Here is a 17340-nt window from a genome sequence, read left to right as displayed (position 1 = left end):
TGAATGTACGTCCTGGTGCGTTAAGTACCACCTCACCAGGACGTACATTTATGTCCTGCGTCCTTAAGGGGTTAAAAGAAAATGGTCATCTGTTTACCAAACTAAACCCAATACACTAGGTTATAGTTTGGGTGAATAGGAAACTGATGAGGGGTTAATGGGTTAAATACATACCTGCACTTCGGAGATCTGTCCCTCCGAAGATCGGCATCCATCTTCAGTGAATTGCGTGCTGGAGGCATGGCCTGCCGGCTCAATATGAATATTCATTATCGCGGGTCATGTGAGCGATGCGCCGACTGAGCGCTCACATAAACCGCAACAATGGGTATTCAAATTTAGCCGGAGTGGGCCCACCTCCAGCGCACAATTTACTGAAGATGGATGCCGATCTTCGGAGGGACAGATCTCCGGAATGCAGGTATGTATGTAACCCATTAAAGGGGTACTCCGGCGCTGTCACGCCCCCTCCCATAGGTTTGCATTGAGGGGTGGAGCAGTGATGTCACACGGGGCGGAGCCGTGATGTCACAAAGCTCCGTCCCCGTGATCGACAGTAATCAGACCTGGAGTGAACACGCTCTGGGGACTGATTTTAATGGGGTGTGACGGGCAAGATCATGGGGGGTCCCCAGCGGCGGGACTTCCGCGATCAGGCATCTTATCCCCTATCCTTTGGATAGGGAATCAGATGTCTAAGTGCCGGAGTACCCCTTTAAACCCTCATCGGTTTCCTGTTCACCCACACTATAACCTAGTATATTGGGTTTAGTGTGGTGAACAGATGACCGTTTTCCTTTAAGGTATCCATGAACGCCACTCTTGAAGGTGTCACTGAGGATCCACTGCCAATGGATAACAGCCCTAGCGGCCCCTAAGAAATGTCTCAGTAAGCCTTTTCTAGCCCACGAAAGTGACCCTGGCAAAATGGCTAAAAGAGCAGACTCAGGGCAGGGCAAGACAAGTCAGAAGAGACCTTATTACATTAGGATTTATTTATTTGTACATTACAAATGAGTTGCAAAAAAAAACAGGTAGGACATGGTCCGTTGCAGATATCTATTACATATACAGTATACTGTAGGATATATATATCCACATTGCTCCCTGCTGACACCTCTGTCTATGTCAGGAACTGTCCAGAGCAGAAAAGGTTTTCTATGGGGATTTGCTTCTACTCTGGACAGTTCCTAAAATGGACAGAGGTGTCAGCAGAGAACACTGTGGTCAGGCAGAAAGGAAATTCAAAAAGTAAAGAACTTCCTGTGGAACATAAAGCATCTGATAAATACTGGAAGGATTAAGATTTTTTTTAATAGAAGTAATTTTGAAATCTGTTTAACTTTCTGGCACCAGTTTATTTAAAAATTATGTTTTCCAGTGGAGTAGCCCTTTAAGTTCTGCCATGCAGAAGAGCCCTCCCATGGGGTCCTCTTCTTGCTAGAACTCCATCTGTGCTGCTTGTAAGTAAGGGAATTGTTAACTTGTTTTTTTTTTATATATATATATAACTGTTTATTTATTAAAGTTTTTCAAGTTTTTTCCAAAGATGAAGAGAAAAAGACTGAGACACTAAAACAAAATAACAGTATCTTATATAGCAATTCTGAGTAGTACGATGGGCGGATGAGGAAGTGTTGCTAACAATAATTTGTTTTTCGATAGTCCTAACAGCAGCACACAAATTTCCCACCCTAGTTATGATTTAATAACGATTACTATAACACAAAGGGCTGGGGATGATCTCCCTCTTTGTAGAGGATCTTAATTGTTTTATTTAATTTTTTTGTACTTGAGCTCATTAACATTCTGCTGACCCCATCTGTGTTGCTGTTAGGACTAAGGAAAAACAAATTATTGTTCGAAATTAACATTTGTCTAATTATTTGTCCAATTATTTATCTAATTTTTTAAAATATTTTTTATTTTAATAAAAATGAACAGCAGTTGCAGCTAATAAATATGACTTATTGACAAAGTGATACAATTTTACAAAATATATTTTCAGACACAATTCAAGATTGTTGCTCTTACAAAAATCAAATACAAAAGTGCTCCATAGCATAGCCACCCATGGTAATAGATGCCTTATAAAATACAGGAAGCGCTTACCCGCTTGGTTGTGCAAAAGCAGGCACAACACTGATCAAGGCATCATGTACTAAGGTCCAGGTGCCGCCAATCCTTCCATCCGCAACAACGTATTCCCAAATGCTCGAAAAAAATTCAACAATAATTTTCTAACTATGTATAATTGTGCCTCTTGAAAAAATACGGAATATATTTTCTAAATATTGGCCTATTTTAAAAAGTGGAGCAGATAGGAGAACAGGTAGAGGGATGAAATGAGCCATCTTGGAAAACTGATCAACCACGACCCAGATGACCGTGTTATTACGGAATGGAGGCAGATCGATAATAAAGTCCATGGTGATGTCAGACCAGGGAGTCTCCGGAATAGGCAATAGTGTAAGAGTCCCTCTGGTTTTTGCCGAGGAGATTTGTCACAGGCACAGGTGATACAGGAAATTAAATCTGGAAAAGAAAAGAGACCATCTTGCCTGGCAGGGATTCAAACGTTGTGCAGACTGGAGGTATAGGAGATTCTTATGGTCAGAATAGATGCTGACTGGATGAGGAGACCCTTCTAACAAATGTCGCCACTACTCCAGGGCAAGCTTAATAGCAAGGAGTTCTCGATCTCCAATGGAGTAGTTCCTTTCTGCAGGCGAGAAAGTCTTAGAAAAGAAACCACAGGTTTCTGTCTTGCCCTTGGAGTTTTTCTGGGTAAGAACAGCATCAGCTCATACAGAGGAAGCATCCACCTCCAAAGCAAAGGGTTTCTCCGGATCTGGTCTTGTGAGGAAAGGGGCAGAGGCAAACACAGTCTTTAAGTGAATGAAGGCCTCTTTGGTCTCAGGATGCCATGACTTAGGGTTAGAGTTCTTCTTAGTAAGGGCAACAATCAGAGTAACCACAGAAGAGAAATGAGGGATGAACTGATGATAACAATTACCTAATCCAAAAAAGCGTTTAATGGCACGAAGACCAGTAGGACGAGGCCAATCCAATACTGCAGTCAATATGTCTGGATCCATCTGTAGACCTTGATGAGAGACAATGTAACCTAGGAATGGAAGGCTAGATCTCTGGAATAGGCACTTCTCCAGTTTGGCGTAAAGATGATTCCCCCAGAATCAGCTGAAGAACCAGATGGACATGTGAGCGATGCTCCTCCAAGTTGGGTGAGAAGATTAAGATGTCATCAAGATAACCAACAACACAGGTGTATAGTAAATCTCGGAAGATATCGTTGACGAATTCCTGAAAGACAGCGGAGGCATTACAGAGTATTGAAGGCCATCTTCCATTCGTCCCCCTCGCAGACACAGATAAGGTTGTATGCTCCTCGCAAATCCAGTTTAGAGAATACTCTGGCACCCCGTAGACGATCAAAAAGTTTAGAAATCAGAGAAAGAGGATATTAATTTTTGATTATGATCTTATTAAGTCCCCTGAATTCAATACATAGACAAAGAGAACCATCTTTTTTCCCAACAAAGAAGAAACCTGCTCCAGCAGCAGAGGAGGACTTATGGATAAATCCCTTTTGGAGGTTCTCCTGAATATATTTTGCCATGGCTTGTGTCTCAGGGACTGATAACGGGTAAATTCTTCCTCGAGGAGGCGTAGTACCAGGCTGTGAATCGATAGGGCAGTTGTAAGGACAATGTGGAGGTAGAGTCTAGGCCTGCTTTTGGCAGAATACATCTGAATAGTCTTGGTAGGGAGAAGGCAGACCAGGCAAATGAGGAAGAGAAAAGAGGTTTAGACTGGACTGACATAAGGCAGTGATTTTGGCAAAACTGTCCCCAATGTGTAATTTTGCCAGAATTCCATTTGAGTTGTGAAGATACAGCATGAATGAATAGATAGAAGTAAATATATATATATATATATATATATATATATATATATATATATATATGAAAAGGATTGCAGTAACACATGTTTTGCTATACACATGTTTATTCCCTTTGTGTGTGTTGGAACTAAACCAAAAAAGTGAGGAAAAAAGCAAATTGGACATAATGTCTCATCAAACACCAAAAATGGTCTGGACAAAATTATTGGAAAATATAACTGAAATCAGTGGCTTCCTATAGCCATCAATAAGCTTCTTACACCTCTCAGCCGGAATGTTGGACCACTCTTCCTTTGCAAACTGCTCCAGGTCTCTCTTATTGGAAGGGCAATTTTAACATCTCTCCACAGGTGTTCAATGGGATTTAGATCTGGACTCATTGCTGGCCACTTCAGAACTCTCCAGCACTTTGTTGCCATCCATTTGTTGCCATCCATGTTTGAGGTAATTGTCCTGCTGGAAGACCCAAGATCTCAGACGCAAACCTAGCTTTCTGACATTGGGCTGTACAGTGTGACCCAAAATCCATTGGTAATCCTCAAATTTCATGATGTCTTGCACACATTCAAGGCACCCAGCGCCAGAGGCAGCAAAACAACCCCAAAACATAATTGAACTTTTACCATATTTCACTGTAGGTACTGTGTTCTTTTCTTTGAATGCTTCATTCTGTTTTTGGTAAACAGTAGAATGATGTGCTTTACCAAAAAGCTCTATCTTGGTCTCATCTGTCCACAAGATGTTTTCCCAGAAGGATTTGGCTTACTCAAGTTCATTTTGGTAAAATGTTGTCTTGTTTTCTTTATGTCTCGGTGTCAGCAGTGGGGTCCCCCTGGGTCTCTTGCCATAGCGTTTCATTTCATTTAAATGTCGACAGATAGTTTGTGCTGACACTGATGCCTGAGCCTGCAGGACAGCTTGAATATTTTTGGAACTTGTTTGGGGCTGCTTATCCAACATCTGGACTATCCTGAGTTGACACCTTTCATCAATTTTTCTCTTCTGTCCACGCCAAGGTATATTAGCTACAGTACCTCTTGATAATGTTGCGCAGTGTGGACTAAAGCAAATCTAGATTTCTGGAGATGGACTTGTAACCTTGAGATTGTTGATACTTTTCCACAATTTTGGTTCTCAAGTCCTCAAGGGACAGTTCTCTTCTCCTTTTTTTGTTGTCCATGCTTAGTGTGGCACACACAGACACACAATGCAAAGACTAAGTGAACTTCTCTCCTTTTTATCTGCATCCAGGTGTGATTTTTTATATTGCCCATGCCTGTTACTTTCCCCAGGTGAGTTTAAAGGAACATGACATGCTTAAAACAATCTTATTTTTCCACAATTTTGAAAGGGTGCCAATAATTTTGTCCAGTCTAGTTTTGGAGTTTGGTGTGACATTATGTCCAATTAGCTTTTTTTTCCCTCCCTTTTTTGATATAGCTTGCTGTAGTGTTTTTGCTGAGAAACTAAAATATTTTATCATTCTTTGAAATGTTATAAAGAACTTGTACTTTTATAAGGATCTTCTATTTTGTTATATATACTTATGTTTTATATGTAATTTTTAGGTATATATTGAGTAGTTATATTTGTTGTTTTAAAGTGGTGATTACCTTCTGTTATAGAGTCTATGCAAAATAGCTGACCTGAACCAATTGTTTCCAGTTCAAACGGGAAGGCGGCATGTCATGCTTGGTTTGTTACCTATTTATTCGTGTATTGCTTTTATTTGTATATGAACCTGATGAAGAGGCCTGTCCAGGCCTTGAAACACGTTGTTCTGGAAGTAATAATAAAATGCTACACAGCACTGTGAGATTTTGAAGTATTTTACCTGCCTATCATGGTCCATCTGCATCTGCTTGTTAATGCCTTGGAGTGGTGGAATTTTTCGAGCATTTGAGATTGTTGCTCTTGGCATGAATTTCAAGATGACTAGTTGCAGATATTTTACAAGAATTTTTAGGCTAGGTGCACACACAGTAATCTGGGCTGTTTTATTACATATTAAAGCACAAAAATAAATGGCCACAAAAAAAGTTTTTATTTGTTCACAAATACCTTACTTTTATGGCCTTAACTGTTATAACAGCAAAATTAAGTGTGGGCACAGTTTTTTAAAGATATGTATGTAATAATGCTGCCATATTTTGGCAGGTAATTTGGGACATATTTTGGGCATAAATACCCCAAAATATCAAACTTGACACACATGTTTTTGGGGTATAGTGTTTGCTATAGCGCTAAAATGTCTTCAAGCACTTTCCATAAAATAGACATTTTTAAAACAAAAAAACATCCAAAAACAAAATAAAACATCTGAAAAGAGACTGAAACTTTAGAATTATTATTATTATTTATTCTTAGGAAAGGTAAGTTTTTTGAGCTATAAAATAATTCAGAACTCAATCAATAACTCAGAACTGCACAGGAAGATCTTGTCAACAATGTTATGGAAAACCATTTGGTAACACACTATGCCATAAAGGACTTGAAACTTGCAGTGCATTAAGGTCTCCCTGCTCAAGAAAGTACAGGCCTGTTTGAAGATTGCCAATGAACTTCTAAATGATTCATCACTATTTAAGACTACTCTGCTCAGCATCCTGTGCCAAGTAATATTGTGGTTCCTTAATCTTAAGTTTGAAATAATTTCATATGTAGTTTGGTTCCCTATGAATTATAGGGGGTTTCCCAAATACAGTAAGGCTACAGGCTGCAAAAGGTGACATCATTGGTAGGCACTGTGGTTAATTGTTATGCCAGAGGTACGGTCTGGCAGGTGTACTATTGCTCCCAGTGTGCATAGTGGCTGGATTACATTCAGTCCATGCTGCCTAGTATGGGCCCTCTCTGCTGTTACCAAAAATAAAATAAATAAGTATGTGTCAACACGTGCAACCCTTGTCACTCTATCAATACCAAAAAACTTGCACGGATAATTTTTAGTACATAATCTGATCAAATTATTCAAAAAGGAGACATACATACCAACTGGTTCTATCTAAACCCTTGCCAGAATAAATCCAATACAGCTGAAGGTTTGAATGGGACCTATAGTCTTTGGGGGCTTAGTCTTCAAAAACCCAACCAAAGTTCACAATCCAAACAATAAATTAATGAAAAATAGCAATCCATAGAAGATTTTCAGTGAATGTGAAGTTTATTTACCCATCAAATAATAAATGCAACATTTCTACAGTTTTTCTCAAGCAAAATATCAGAACTGTTTTACAAATAATATATAAAGACATCAATTAATGTCATCATAAGAGAAGTGCTCAAATGGTGACATTATAGGTGTATACAATTAAGTGGAAAATATACAAAAAGGACATGTATCTACAGACCAAATATATAATCGTAAGTGTATAATCTGCACTATAGTGAAATGTACACAATCATACCCTCAGATCGTTACTAAATACAATATATTGTATACATCCAAAAGGGTTCTTAATGTTCTTTACATGTCAAAACAAAGAATAAATATACTAAGGAGAGATGGGCTGAACTCACCATCCTTGATAGAAAACCATGCTGGTTTTGTTTGTAAATACTGTAAATCTGCTGTCCAAGTCAGAAAGACTGTATCTATGCATATTGGGACCTCATCTGACACCCACAGTATGTCATTAGAAGGTGGAGAGTAGAGCCCTGCATTGGGATTGGGATCCTGCGGGGCCCAACCCAAATCCTGCGGGCATGGGCGGTCAGGAGGCTGCTGTGGGCAGGCGCTGGCAGTCAGGCACTATGCCTGCAGGTCCTGCAAAATCCTGCAGCAGCCTCAGTGACCCAGTGGCAGCCCCACTCTCTAATTACGTTCACCAATCACTCATCAGGGTGGGGCTGCTGCTCCTCCTAACTGTCTCCTCCCCCGCGCCAACATAGTTGCCACCATTTCATCTGTGCAGGCACCATTCCTTCCCCCGCTCAGCATGCATGCCCTGGATGATTTTTCAATGAAAGTGATCCTCCACCTTCATTTTTTGCTGCTTCCACCCCCGCCGGCACTGCCCAGGCCCCTACGGTATGTAAAAATGCAATCTATACACAGCACACACACTCACTGTGTGCTGTGCTGCGGCCCCAGTGGTCTGCGATCCTCGCAGGGCCTCCATCTGTGTCTGCAGTCTGCTCTGCATTGCTATACACATGGGGGGTATGTGCAGAGTAGACTGCAGACAGAGCATTGCACCCTAATGTCTTCTACAGACCTTAGGGTGCAATGCTCTGCAGTCTGCACATACCCTCAAATGTGTATAGCAGTGTGTGTGTAAATTCCTATACATGTTGGGGTATGTGAAGAGCATTGCACCCTAGTCTGTACTACAGACAAGTGTGGTAGCTTGGGGGTGTAGGGTAGGTAGGGTGTAGCAGTGCAGGGATGAAAGGGTGTTGGATTAACCCTTAACTGTCCTGACGCCAGGGTGTGGGTTCCTCTCTGTATATATATATCCTACCGCCACCTGTCCCAGGAAGTATAGGGAGGAATAAAGGATTGTCCACAACCGGAATTTTAGTAAACTGGAGATAACTTTACTGCATATTTTATGCAGGTTAAACATAGTAACAGTCTTTAAAGAGGACCAGACTTTAGGTTCCTCACAGGTTTGGTTGGGACCTTGTAGGTAATAAACTTGAAGGATTTGCTTTAAGCTGTTCCACTGGATTTAGGGGTATTGTTTAGGTCCAGCAGTCACGTAGGATTAGGATTGAGTTAGATTGAACTCACAGTTTTGTATTCGGCTGAAGTTAGCTGGCTTCAGGCCTAGATTTGTCTTGAAGGTATACATGGAGCTTCTGTTTCTCTGCTAGTCTGGAACCCAAGAGAGTTGCTGCTTGCTTTGCAGCCAGGAACTAAGAGTGATGTTAATGCTTTGCAGTACAGGAACCAAGAGAGCGATTAAGTGGATACAGCACCCTTATATCTAAAGGGACAGGCTTCAAGCTTTTTGGTCCCCCAGACCTGTCAGTCCTAATACAAAGCATTGTGGTACAACACGCGACATGAGCACCTGACCTGGAAAGTCCTTAACCTTAGCAGAACAATATAATTATCAACCATGTGACCTAAGGTCCTGGAAGCAACATTTACACTATACATTTTATATAATATATACATAAAATTAAAGAAGGAAGAGGCGACTAGGGGTTATCCCATCCTATCAGTACGGAGGAACTGTTACGCCGAGCGCTCCGGGTCCCCGCTCCTCCCCGGAGCGCTCGCTTCACTCTCCCCGCGGCAGCGCTCCGGTCACGTCCTCTGACCCGGGGCGCTGCGATTCCGCCGCCAGCCGGGATGCGATCCGCGATGCGGGTAGCGCCCGCTCGCGATGCGCACCCCGGCTCCCCTACCTGACTCGCTCTCCGTCTGTTCTGTCCCGGCGCGCGCGGCCCCGCTCCCTAGGGCGCGCGCGCGCCGGGTCTCTGCGATTTAAAGGGCCACTGCGCCGCTGATTGGCGCAGTGGTCCCAATTAGTGTGTTCACCTGTGCACTTCCCTATATCACCTCACTTCCCCTGCACTCCCTTGCCGGATCTTGTTGCCTTAGTGCCAGTGAAAGCGTTCCTTGTGTGTTCCTTGCCTGTGTTTCCAGACCTTCTGCCGTTGCCCCTGACTACGATCCTTGCTGCCTGCCCCGACCTTCTGCTACGTCCGACCTTGCTTTTGCCTACTCCCTTGTACCGCGCCTATCTTCAGCAGCCAGAGAGGTGAGCCGTTGCTAGTGGATACGACCTGGTCACTACCGCCGCAGCAAGACCATCCCGCTTTGCGGCGGGCTCTGGTGAAAACCAGTAGTGGCTTAGAACCGGTCCACTAGCACGGTCCACGCCAATCCCTCTCTGGCACAGAGGATCCACTACCTGCCAGCCGGCATCGTGACAGGAACTCTGACTTTGGGGACTTATAACACATGGTACAGTATGCGTACAGTACCGGGACACCACAAACCCCCTTACTTGAAATGAGTCGACCTCGACGACTGTCCCCTGAGACAGAGGGACGAAGTACTGGAAGTTTTTTTTTTTTTTTTAAACAGTCCTGGGCATAAATGTCCTTTTAGTCAGGCTGTATTAACACAACAAAGGAGTCCTTGCTTTTGCTAAAAGTCCTTTTTCCTTTTTTATATTCTTATACCAACAAGATTATACTATATCACTTTACTATACAAACATGGAAAGCTAGTAAACTCATTAACAGGATTGTATTGTCCATGAATTCACGAACAGGATGACATTATTACACATGAGATACATCCTATCATTTACTGACTTTTATTATTTACTTTTTTTTCTGCTTTGACTAAACGGTTAGAAGTATGTATGCTAAGCTGAGAGTTACTACATACTAAGACATTTGAATCTCACTTCATATTTTATTTATACCACATTAGTTACCTGTTATGTACACTGGTGGTGTACTGGCTTGCCTGAGGCTGTCTGACCAATACCTGGCTACTAGGGTCCATTGGCTACACGCACTTATCCCTAGAACTCTTTCTAGATAAACCTGACATAGGTTACCTTACTGAATAAGTGTATACACTTAGGCTTACAGGAGCGCCTTCTGGCCAGGAAGAGCATCCTGAACACGTAGAAAGAAAAAGAACAAGTTAGTATACAAACAGTGGTATGGAACTGATTAATGACACATTACAGTCCCTAAAGCTTTGTGTTGAGTTACTTGAAGTGTGAGATATTTATTTTGTGTACTAAAATTAGTGTGAGGTAAGTCCTCCAGAGAAGTGAGGATATGCTATTGTTACGCCGAGCGCTCCGGGTCCCCGCTCCTCCCCGGAGCGCTCGCAACATCCTCGCATTGGCAGCGCCCCGGTCAGACCTGCTGACCGGGTGCGCTGCAATACCTCTCTCAGCCGGGATGCGATTCGCGATGCGGGAGGCGCCCGCTCGCGATGCGCATCCCGGCTCCCTTACCTGACTCGCTCTCCGTCGGTCTTGTCCCGGCACGCGCGGCCCCGCTCCTTAGGGCGCGCGCGCGCCGGGTCTCTGCAATTTAAAGGGCCACTGCGCCACTGATTGGCGCAGCAGGCTTAATTAGTGTGTTCACCTGTGCACTCCCTATTTATACCTCACTTCCCCTGCACTCCCTCGCCGGATCTTGTTGCCATTGTGCCAGTGAAAGCGTTTCCTTGTGTGTTCCTAGCCTGTGTTCCAGACCTCCTGCCGTTGCCCCTGACTACGATCCTTGCTGCCTGCCCTGACCTTCTGCTACGTCCGACCTTGCTCTTGTCTACTCCCTTGTACCGCGCCTATCTTCAGCAGTCAGAGAGGTTGAGCCGTTGCTGGTGGATACGACCTGGTTGCTACCCCCGCTGCAAGACCATCCCGCTTTGCGGCGGGCTCTGGTGAATACCAGTAGCAACTTAGAACCAGTCCACCAACACGGTCCACGCCAATCCCTCTCTGGCACAGAGGATCCACCTCCAGCCAGCCGAATCGTGACAGTAGATCCGGCCATGGATCCCGCTGAAGTCCCACTGCCAGTTGTCGCCGACCTCACCACGGTGGTCGCCCAGCAGTCGCAACAGATAGCGCAACAAGGCCACCAGCTGTCTCAACTGACCGTGATGCTACAGCAGCTATTACCACAGCTTCAGCAACAATCTCCTCCGCCAGCTCCTGCACCTCCTCCGCAGCGAGTGGCCACTTCCGGCCTACGGTTATCCTTGCCGGATAAGTTTGATGGGGACTCTAAGTTTTGCCGTGGCTTTCTTTCGCAATGTTCCCTGCACTTGGAGATGATGTCGGACCAGTTTCCTACTGAAAGGTCTAAGGTGGCTTTCGTAGTCAGCCTTCTGTCTGGGAAAGCTCTGTCATGGGCCACACCGCTCTGGGACCGCAATGACCCTGTCACTGCCTCTGTACACTCCTTCTTCACGGAGATTCGAAGTGTCTTCGAGGAACCTGCCCGAGCCTCTTCTGCTGAGACTGCCCTGCTGAACCTGGTCCAGGGTAATTCTTCTGTTGGCGAGTACGCCATCCAATTCCGTACTCTTGCCTCCGAATTATCCTGGAATAATGAGGCTGGCCGCACGAGAAATTCCTGCTAACCTGCATGAACTTATTCATCTGGCCACCCGCATTGACATGCGTTTTTCCGAAAGGCGTCAGGAGCTCCGCCAGGATATGGACTTTGTTCGCACGAGGCGGTTTCTCTCCCCGGCTCCTCTCTCCTCTGGTCCTCTGCAATCCGTTCCTGTGCCTCCCGCCGTGGAGGCTATGCAAGTTGACCGGTCTCGCTTGACACCTCAAGAGAGGACACGACGCAGCATGGAGAATCTGTGCCTGTACTGTGCCGGTACCGAACACTTCTTGAAGGATTGTCCTATCCGTCCTCCCCGCCTGGAAAGACGTACGCTGACTCCGCACAAAGGTGAGACAGTTCTTGATGTCAACTCTGCTTCTCCACGCCTTACTGTGCCGGTGCGGATATCTTCCTCTACCTTCTCCTTCTCTGCTATGGCCTTCTTGGATTCCGGATCTGCAGGAAATTTTATTTTGGCCTCTCTCATCAACAGGTTCAACATCCCGGTGACCAGTCTCGCCAGACCCCTCTACATCAATTCTGTTAACAATGAAAGATTGGACTGTAACGTGCGTTACCGCACGGAACCTCTCCTAATGTGCATCGGACCTCATCACAAAAAAATTGAATTTTTGGTCCTCTCCAACTGCACTTCTGAAATTCTTCTTGGATTACCGTGGCTTCAACGCCATTCCCCAACCCTTGATTGGTCCACAGGAGAAATCAAGAACTGGGGTACTTCTTGTCTCAAGGACTGTCTTAAACCGGTTCCCAATACTCCCTGCCGTGACCCTGTGGTTCCCCCTGTATCCGGTCTTCCTAAGGCTTATATGGACTATGCTGACGTCTTTTGCAAGAAGCAAGCTGAGACTTTACCTCCTCACAGGCCTTATGACTGTCCTATTGACCTCCTCCCGGGTACTACTCCACCCCGGGGCAGAATCTATCCTCTGTCTGCTCCAGAGACTCTTGCCATGTCAGAGTACATCCAGGAAAATTTAAAAAAGGGGTTTATCCGCAAATCCTCCTCTCCTGCCGGAGCTGGATTTTTTTTTGTGTCCAAAAAAGATGGCTCCCTACGTCCTTGCATTGATTACCGCGGACTTAATAAAATCACGGTAAAAAAACGCTACCCCTTACCTCTTATCTCGGAACTCTTTGATCGCCTACAAGGTGCCCACATCTTTACCAAACTGGACTTAAGAGGGGCTTATAATCTCATCCGCATCAGGGAGGGGGACGAATGGAAGACTGCATTTAACACCAGAGATGGACACTTTGAGTATCTGGTCATGCCCTTTGGCCTGTGCAACGCCCCTGCCGTCTTCCAAGACTTTGTTAATGAAATTTTTTGTGATCTCTTATATTCCTGTGTTGTGGTTTATCTGGACGATATTCTGATTTTTTCTGCCAACTTAGAAGAACACCGCTAGCATGTCCGCATGGTTCTTCAGAGACTTCGGGACAATCAACTTTATGCCAAAATGGAGAAATGTCTCTTTGAATGTCAATCTCTTCCTTTCCTAAGATACTTGGTCTCTGGCCAGGGACTACAAATGGACCCAGATAAACTCTCTGCCGTCTTAGATTGGCCACGCCCCTCCGGACTCCGTGCTATCCAACGTTTTTTGGGGTTCGCCAATTATTACAGACAATTTATTCCACACTTTTCCACTATTGTGGCTCCTATCGTGGCTTTAACCAAAAAAAAATGCCAATCCCAAGTCCTGGTCTCCCCAAGCGGAAGACGCATTTAAACATCTCAAGTCTGCCTTTTCTTCTGCCCCCGTGCTCTCCAGACCTGACCCATCTAAACCCTTCCTATTGGAGGTAGATGCCTCCTCAGTGGGAGCTGGAGCTGTCCTTCTACAAAAAAAATTCTTCCGGGCATGCTGTTACTTGTGGTTTTTTTTCTAGGACCTTCTCTCCAGCGGAGAGAAATTACTCCATCGGGGATCGAGAACTACTGGCCATTAAATTGGCGCTTGAGGAATGGAGGCATCTGCTGGAGGGATCAAAATTTCCAGTTATCATATACACTGATCACAAGAATCTCTCCTATCTCCAGTCTGCCCAACGACTGAACCCTCGCCAGGCCAGGTGGTCGTTGTTCTTTGCCCGTTTTAACTTTGAAATTCATTTTCGCCCTGCTGACAAGAACATTAGGGCCGATGCCCTCTCTCGTTCTTCTGATGCCTCTGAAGTAGAGGTCTCTCCGCAACACATCATTCCTCCGGACTGTCTGATCTCCACTTCTCCAGCCTCCATCAGACAAACTCCTCCAGGGAAGACCTTCGTTTCTCCACGCCAGCGTCTCGGGATTCTCAAATGGGGACACTCCTCCCACCTCGCAGGCCATGCGGGCATCAAAAAATCCTTGCAACTCATCTCTCGTTTTTATTGGTGGCCGACTCTGGAGACGGATGTTGTTGATTTTGTGCGGGCCTGTACTGTCTGTGCCCGGGATAAGACTCCTCGCCAGAAGCCTGCTGGCCTCCTTCATCCTCTGCCTGTCCCCGAACAGCCTTGGTCACAGATTGGTATGGACTTTATTACAGACTTGCCCTCATCCCGTGGCAACACAGTTGTTTGGGTGGTCGTTGATCGATTTTCCAAGATGGCACATTTTATTCCTCTTCCTGGTCTTCCTTCAGCGCCTCAGTTGGCAAAGCTATTTTTTGTACACATTTTTCGCCTTCACGGTTTGCACGCATATCGTCTCGGATAGAGGCGTCCAATTCGTGTCTAAATTCTGGAGGGCCCTCTGTAAACAGCTCAAGATTAAATTAAACTTCTCTTCTTCTTATCATCCCCAATCCAATGGGCAAGTAGAAAGAATTAACCAGGTCCTGGGTGACTATTTACGGCATTTTGTTTCCTCCCGCCAGGATGACTGGGCAGATCTTCTACCATGGGCCGAATTCTCATACAACTTCAGAGTCTCCGAATCTTCTGCTAAGTCCCCATTTTTCGTGGTGTATGGCCGTCACCCTCTTCCCCCCCTCCCTACTCCCTTGCCCTCTGGTTTGCCCGCTGTGGATGAAGTGACTCGTGATCTTTCCACCATATGGAAAGAGACCCAAAATTCTCTTTTACAGGCTTCATCCCGGATGAAAAGATTTGCCGATAAGAAAAGAAGAACTCCCCCCATTTTTGCTCCCGGAGACAAGGTATGGCTCTCCGCTAAATATGTCCGCTTTCGTTTCCCCAGTTACAAACTGGGACCACGCTATCTTGGTCCTTTCAAAGTCTTGTGCCAGATTAACCCTGTCTCTTACAAACTCCTTCTTCCTCCTTCTCTTCGTATTCCCAATGCCTTCCATGTCTCTCTCCTTAAACCACTCATCATTAACCGCTTCTCTCCCAAACTTGTTTCTCCCACTCCTGTTTCCGGTTCTTCTGACGTCGTCTCCGTGAAGGAGATTCTGGCCTCCAAGACGGTCAGAGGAAAAAAAAAATTTTGGGTGGATTGGAAAGGCTGTGGCCCAGAAGAGAGATCCTGGGAACCTGAGGACAACATCCTAGACAAAAGTCTTATCCTCAGGTTCTCAGGCTCCAAGAAGAGGGGGAGACCCAAGGGGGGGGGTACTGTTACGCCGAGCGCTCCGGGTCCCCGCTCCTCCCCGGAGCGCTCGCAACATCCTCGCATTGGCAGCGCCCCGGTCAGACCTGCTGACCGGGTGCGCTGCAATACCTCTCTCAGCCGGGATGCGATTCGCGATGCGGGAGGCGCCCGCTCGCGATGCGCATCCCGGCTCCCGTACCTGACTCGCTCTCCGGCGGTCTTGTCCCGGCGCGCGCGGCCCCGCTCCTTAGGGCGCGCGCGCGCCGGGTCTCTGCAATTTAAAGGGCCACTGCGCCACTGATTGGCGCAGCAGGCTTAATTAGTGTGTTCACCTGTGCACTCCCTATTTATACCTCACTTCCCCTGCACTCCCTCGCCGGATCTTGTTGCCATTGTGCCAGTGAAAGCGTTTCCTTGTGTGTTCCTAGCCTGTGTTCCAGACCTCCTGCTGTTGCCCCTGACTATGATCCTTGCTGCCTGCCCTGACCTTCTGCTACGTCCGACCTTGCTCTTGTCTACTCCCTTGTACCGCGCCTATCTTCAGCAGTCAGAGAGGTTGAGCCGTTGCTGGTGGATACGACCTGGTTGCTACCGCCGCTGCAAGACCATCCCGCTTTGCGGCGGGCTCTGGTGAATACCAGTAGCAACTTAGAACCGGTCCACCAACACGGTCCACGCCAATCCCTCTCTGGCACAGAGGATCCACCTCCAGCCAGCCGAATCGTGACAGCTATGTGTACATGAAATTATTTGGAAGTCAGTCTTGGTATCTGAGGGGTAGATCACCCTGAGTAGACCTTTGAGACCGACGCAACACCACCTCTTGGCTATCGGGAACTTTGTTGATCGACAACTTTTTGAAAACTTCAGTCCCTGAGGGACCAGCTTGAGGGCTGGAAGCAGGAGTTAGATCCTTGTTTGGACTGGGAGAACCCATTGGAATGGGTGAATAAGGTTGTGAGTTGCTTGGAGCTGTCACTGGGGATAGACTAGCGCTGGGTGAGATCAAAGATGGTTGGACTGAAGCTGGACATGGTACACCACAGAACATCGTAGGCTGATGAGAGGAGAACATTGGAATGTTCATTGATGGATGAATCCCTTCTCCCGAAACATATTCTCTCACTGGTATTGCAGCTGGGGCAGTAGGAGGAGGCGGCACTGGTGAATCTTCCTTGAGACACAATTTAATTCTATTTCTGTGGACCACCTGTGGTTCAAATCCCTCGTTCTGCACCTCATAGACATCCGCGTCAGGATACGGCACTGCAGTGATGGTATAGGGCTCTGTCTCCCAGAGGGAATCTAGCTTATGCATCCTGGGAAATTTCCTAAGCCACACTCGATCTCCAAGCTGTAAGGGTTTGGCTGAAGCATGCCGATTGTAATCCCTTTGCTGCCGGCCTTGAGCCTCGCCCATTTTCTTCTTAACAATTTCTTTAGCTTCTTCGATCCTCCTGCGATGTTCAGAGACCCAGTCTTGGGAGGCTTGAGGTGAGTTATTACAAGGTGCCTGCAATCCAAAGGCCCTATCTTTTGGCAGTTGGCCATGTCATCCTATTATGAGGAAGAAAGGAGTGTACCCTGTGGAGCAGTGGATAGTGTTGTTGTAGATTTCCAGTAGCTCAGGCAAGAGTCGGGGCCACTCCACGTTTGGAGACAGATGCTGCAAATGAATGAACACCTGGTTGATCCTCTCACATAAGCCATTTCCTTGAGGATGATAGGCTGTAGTCCGGAGTTTTTTGCAATCATGGAACCGGCAGAGTTCTTGGAACAGCTGAGCTTCAAACGCGGTCCC

This window comes from Hyla sarda, chromosome 4 (genome assembly GCF_029499605.1).
Source record: "Hyla sarda isolate aHylSar1 chromosome 4, aHylSar1.hap1, whole genome shotgun sequence".
NCBI lineage: Eukaryota > Metazoa > Chordata > Amphibia > Anura > Hylidae > Hyla > Hyla sarda.
Note: the sequence above shows the minus strand (reverse complement) of the source record.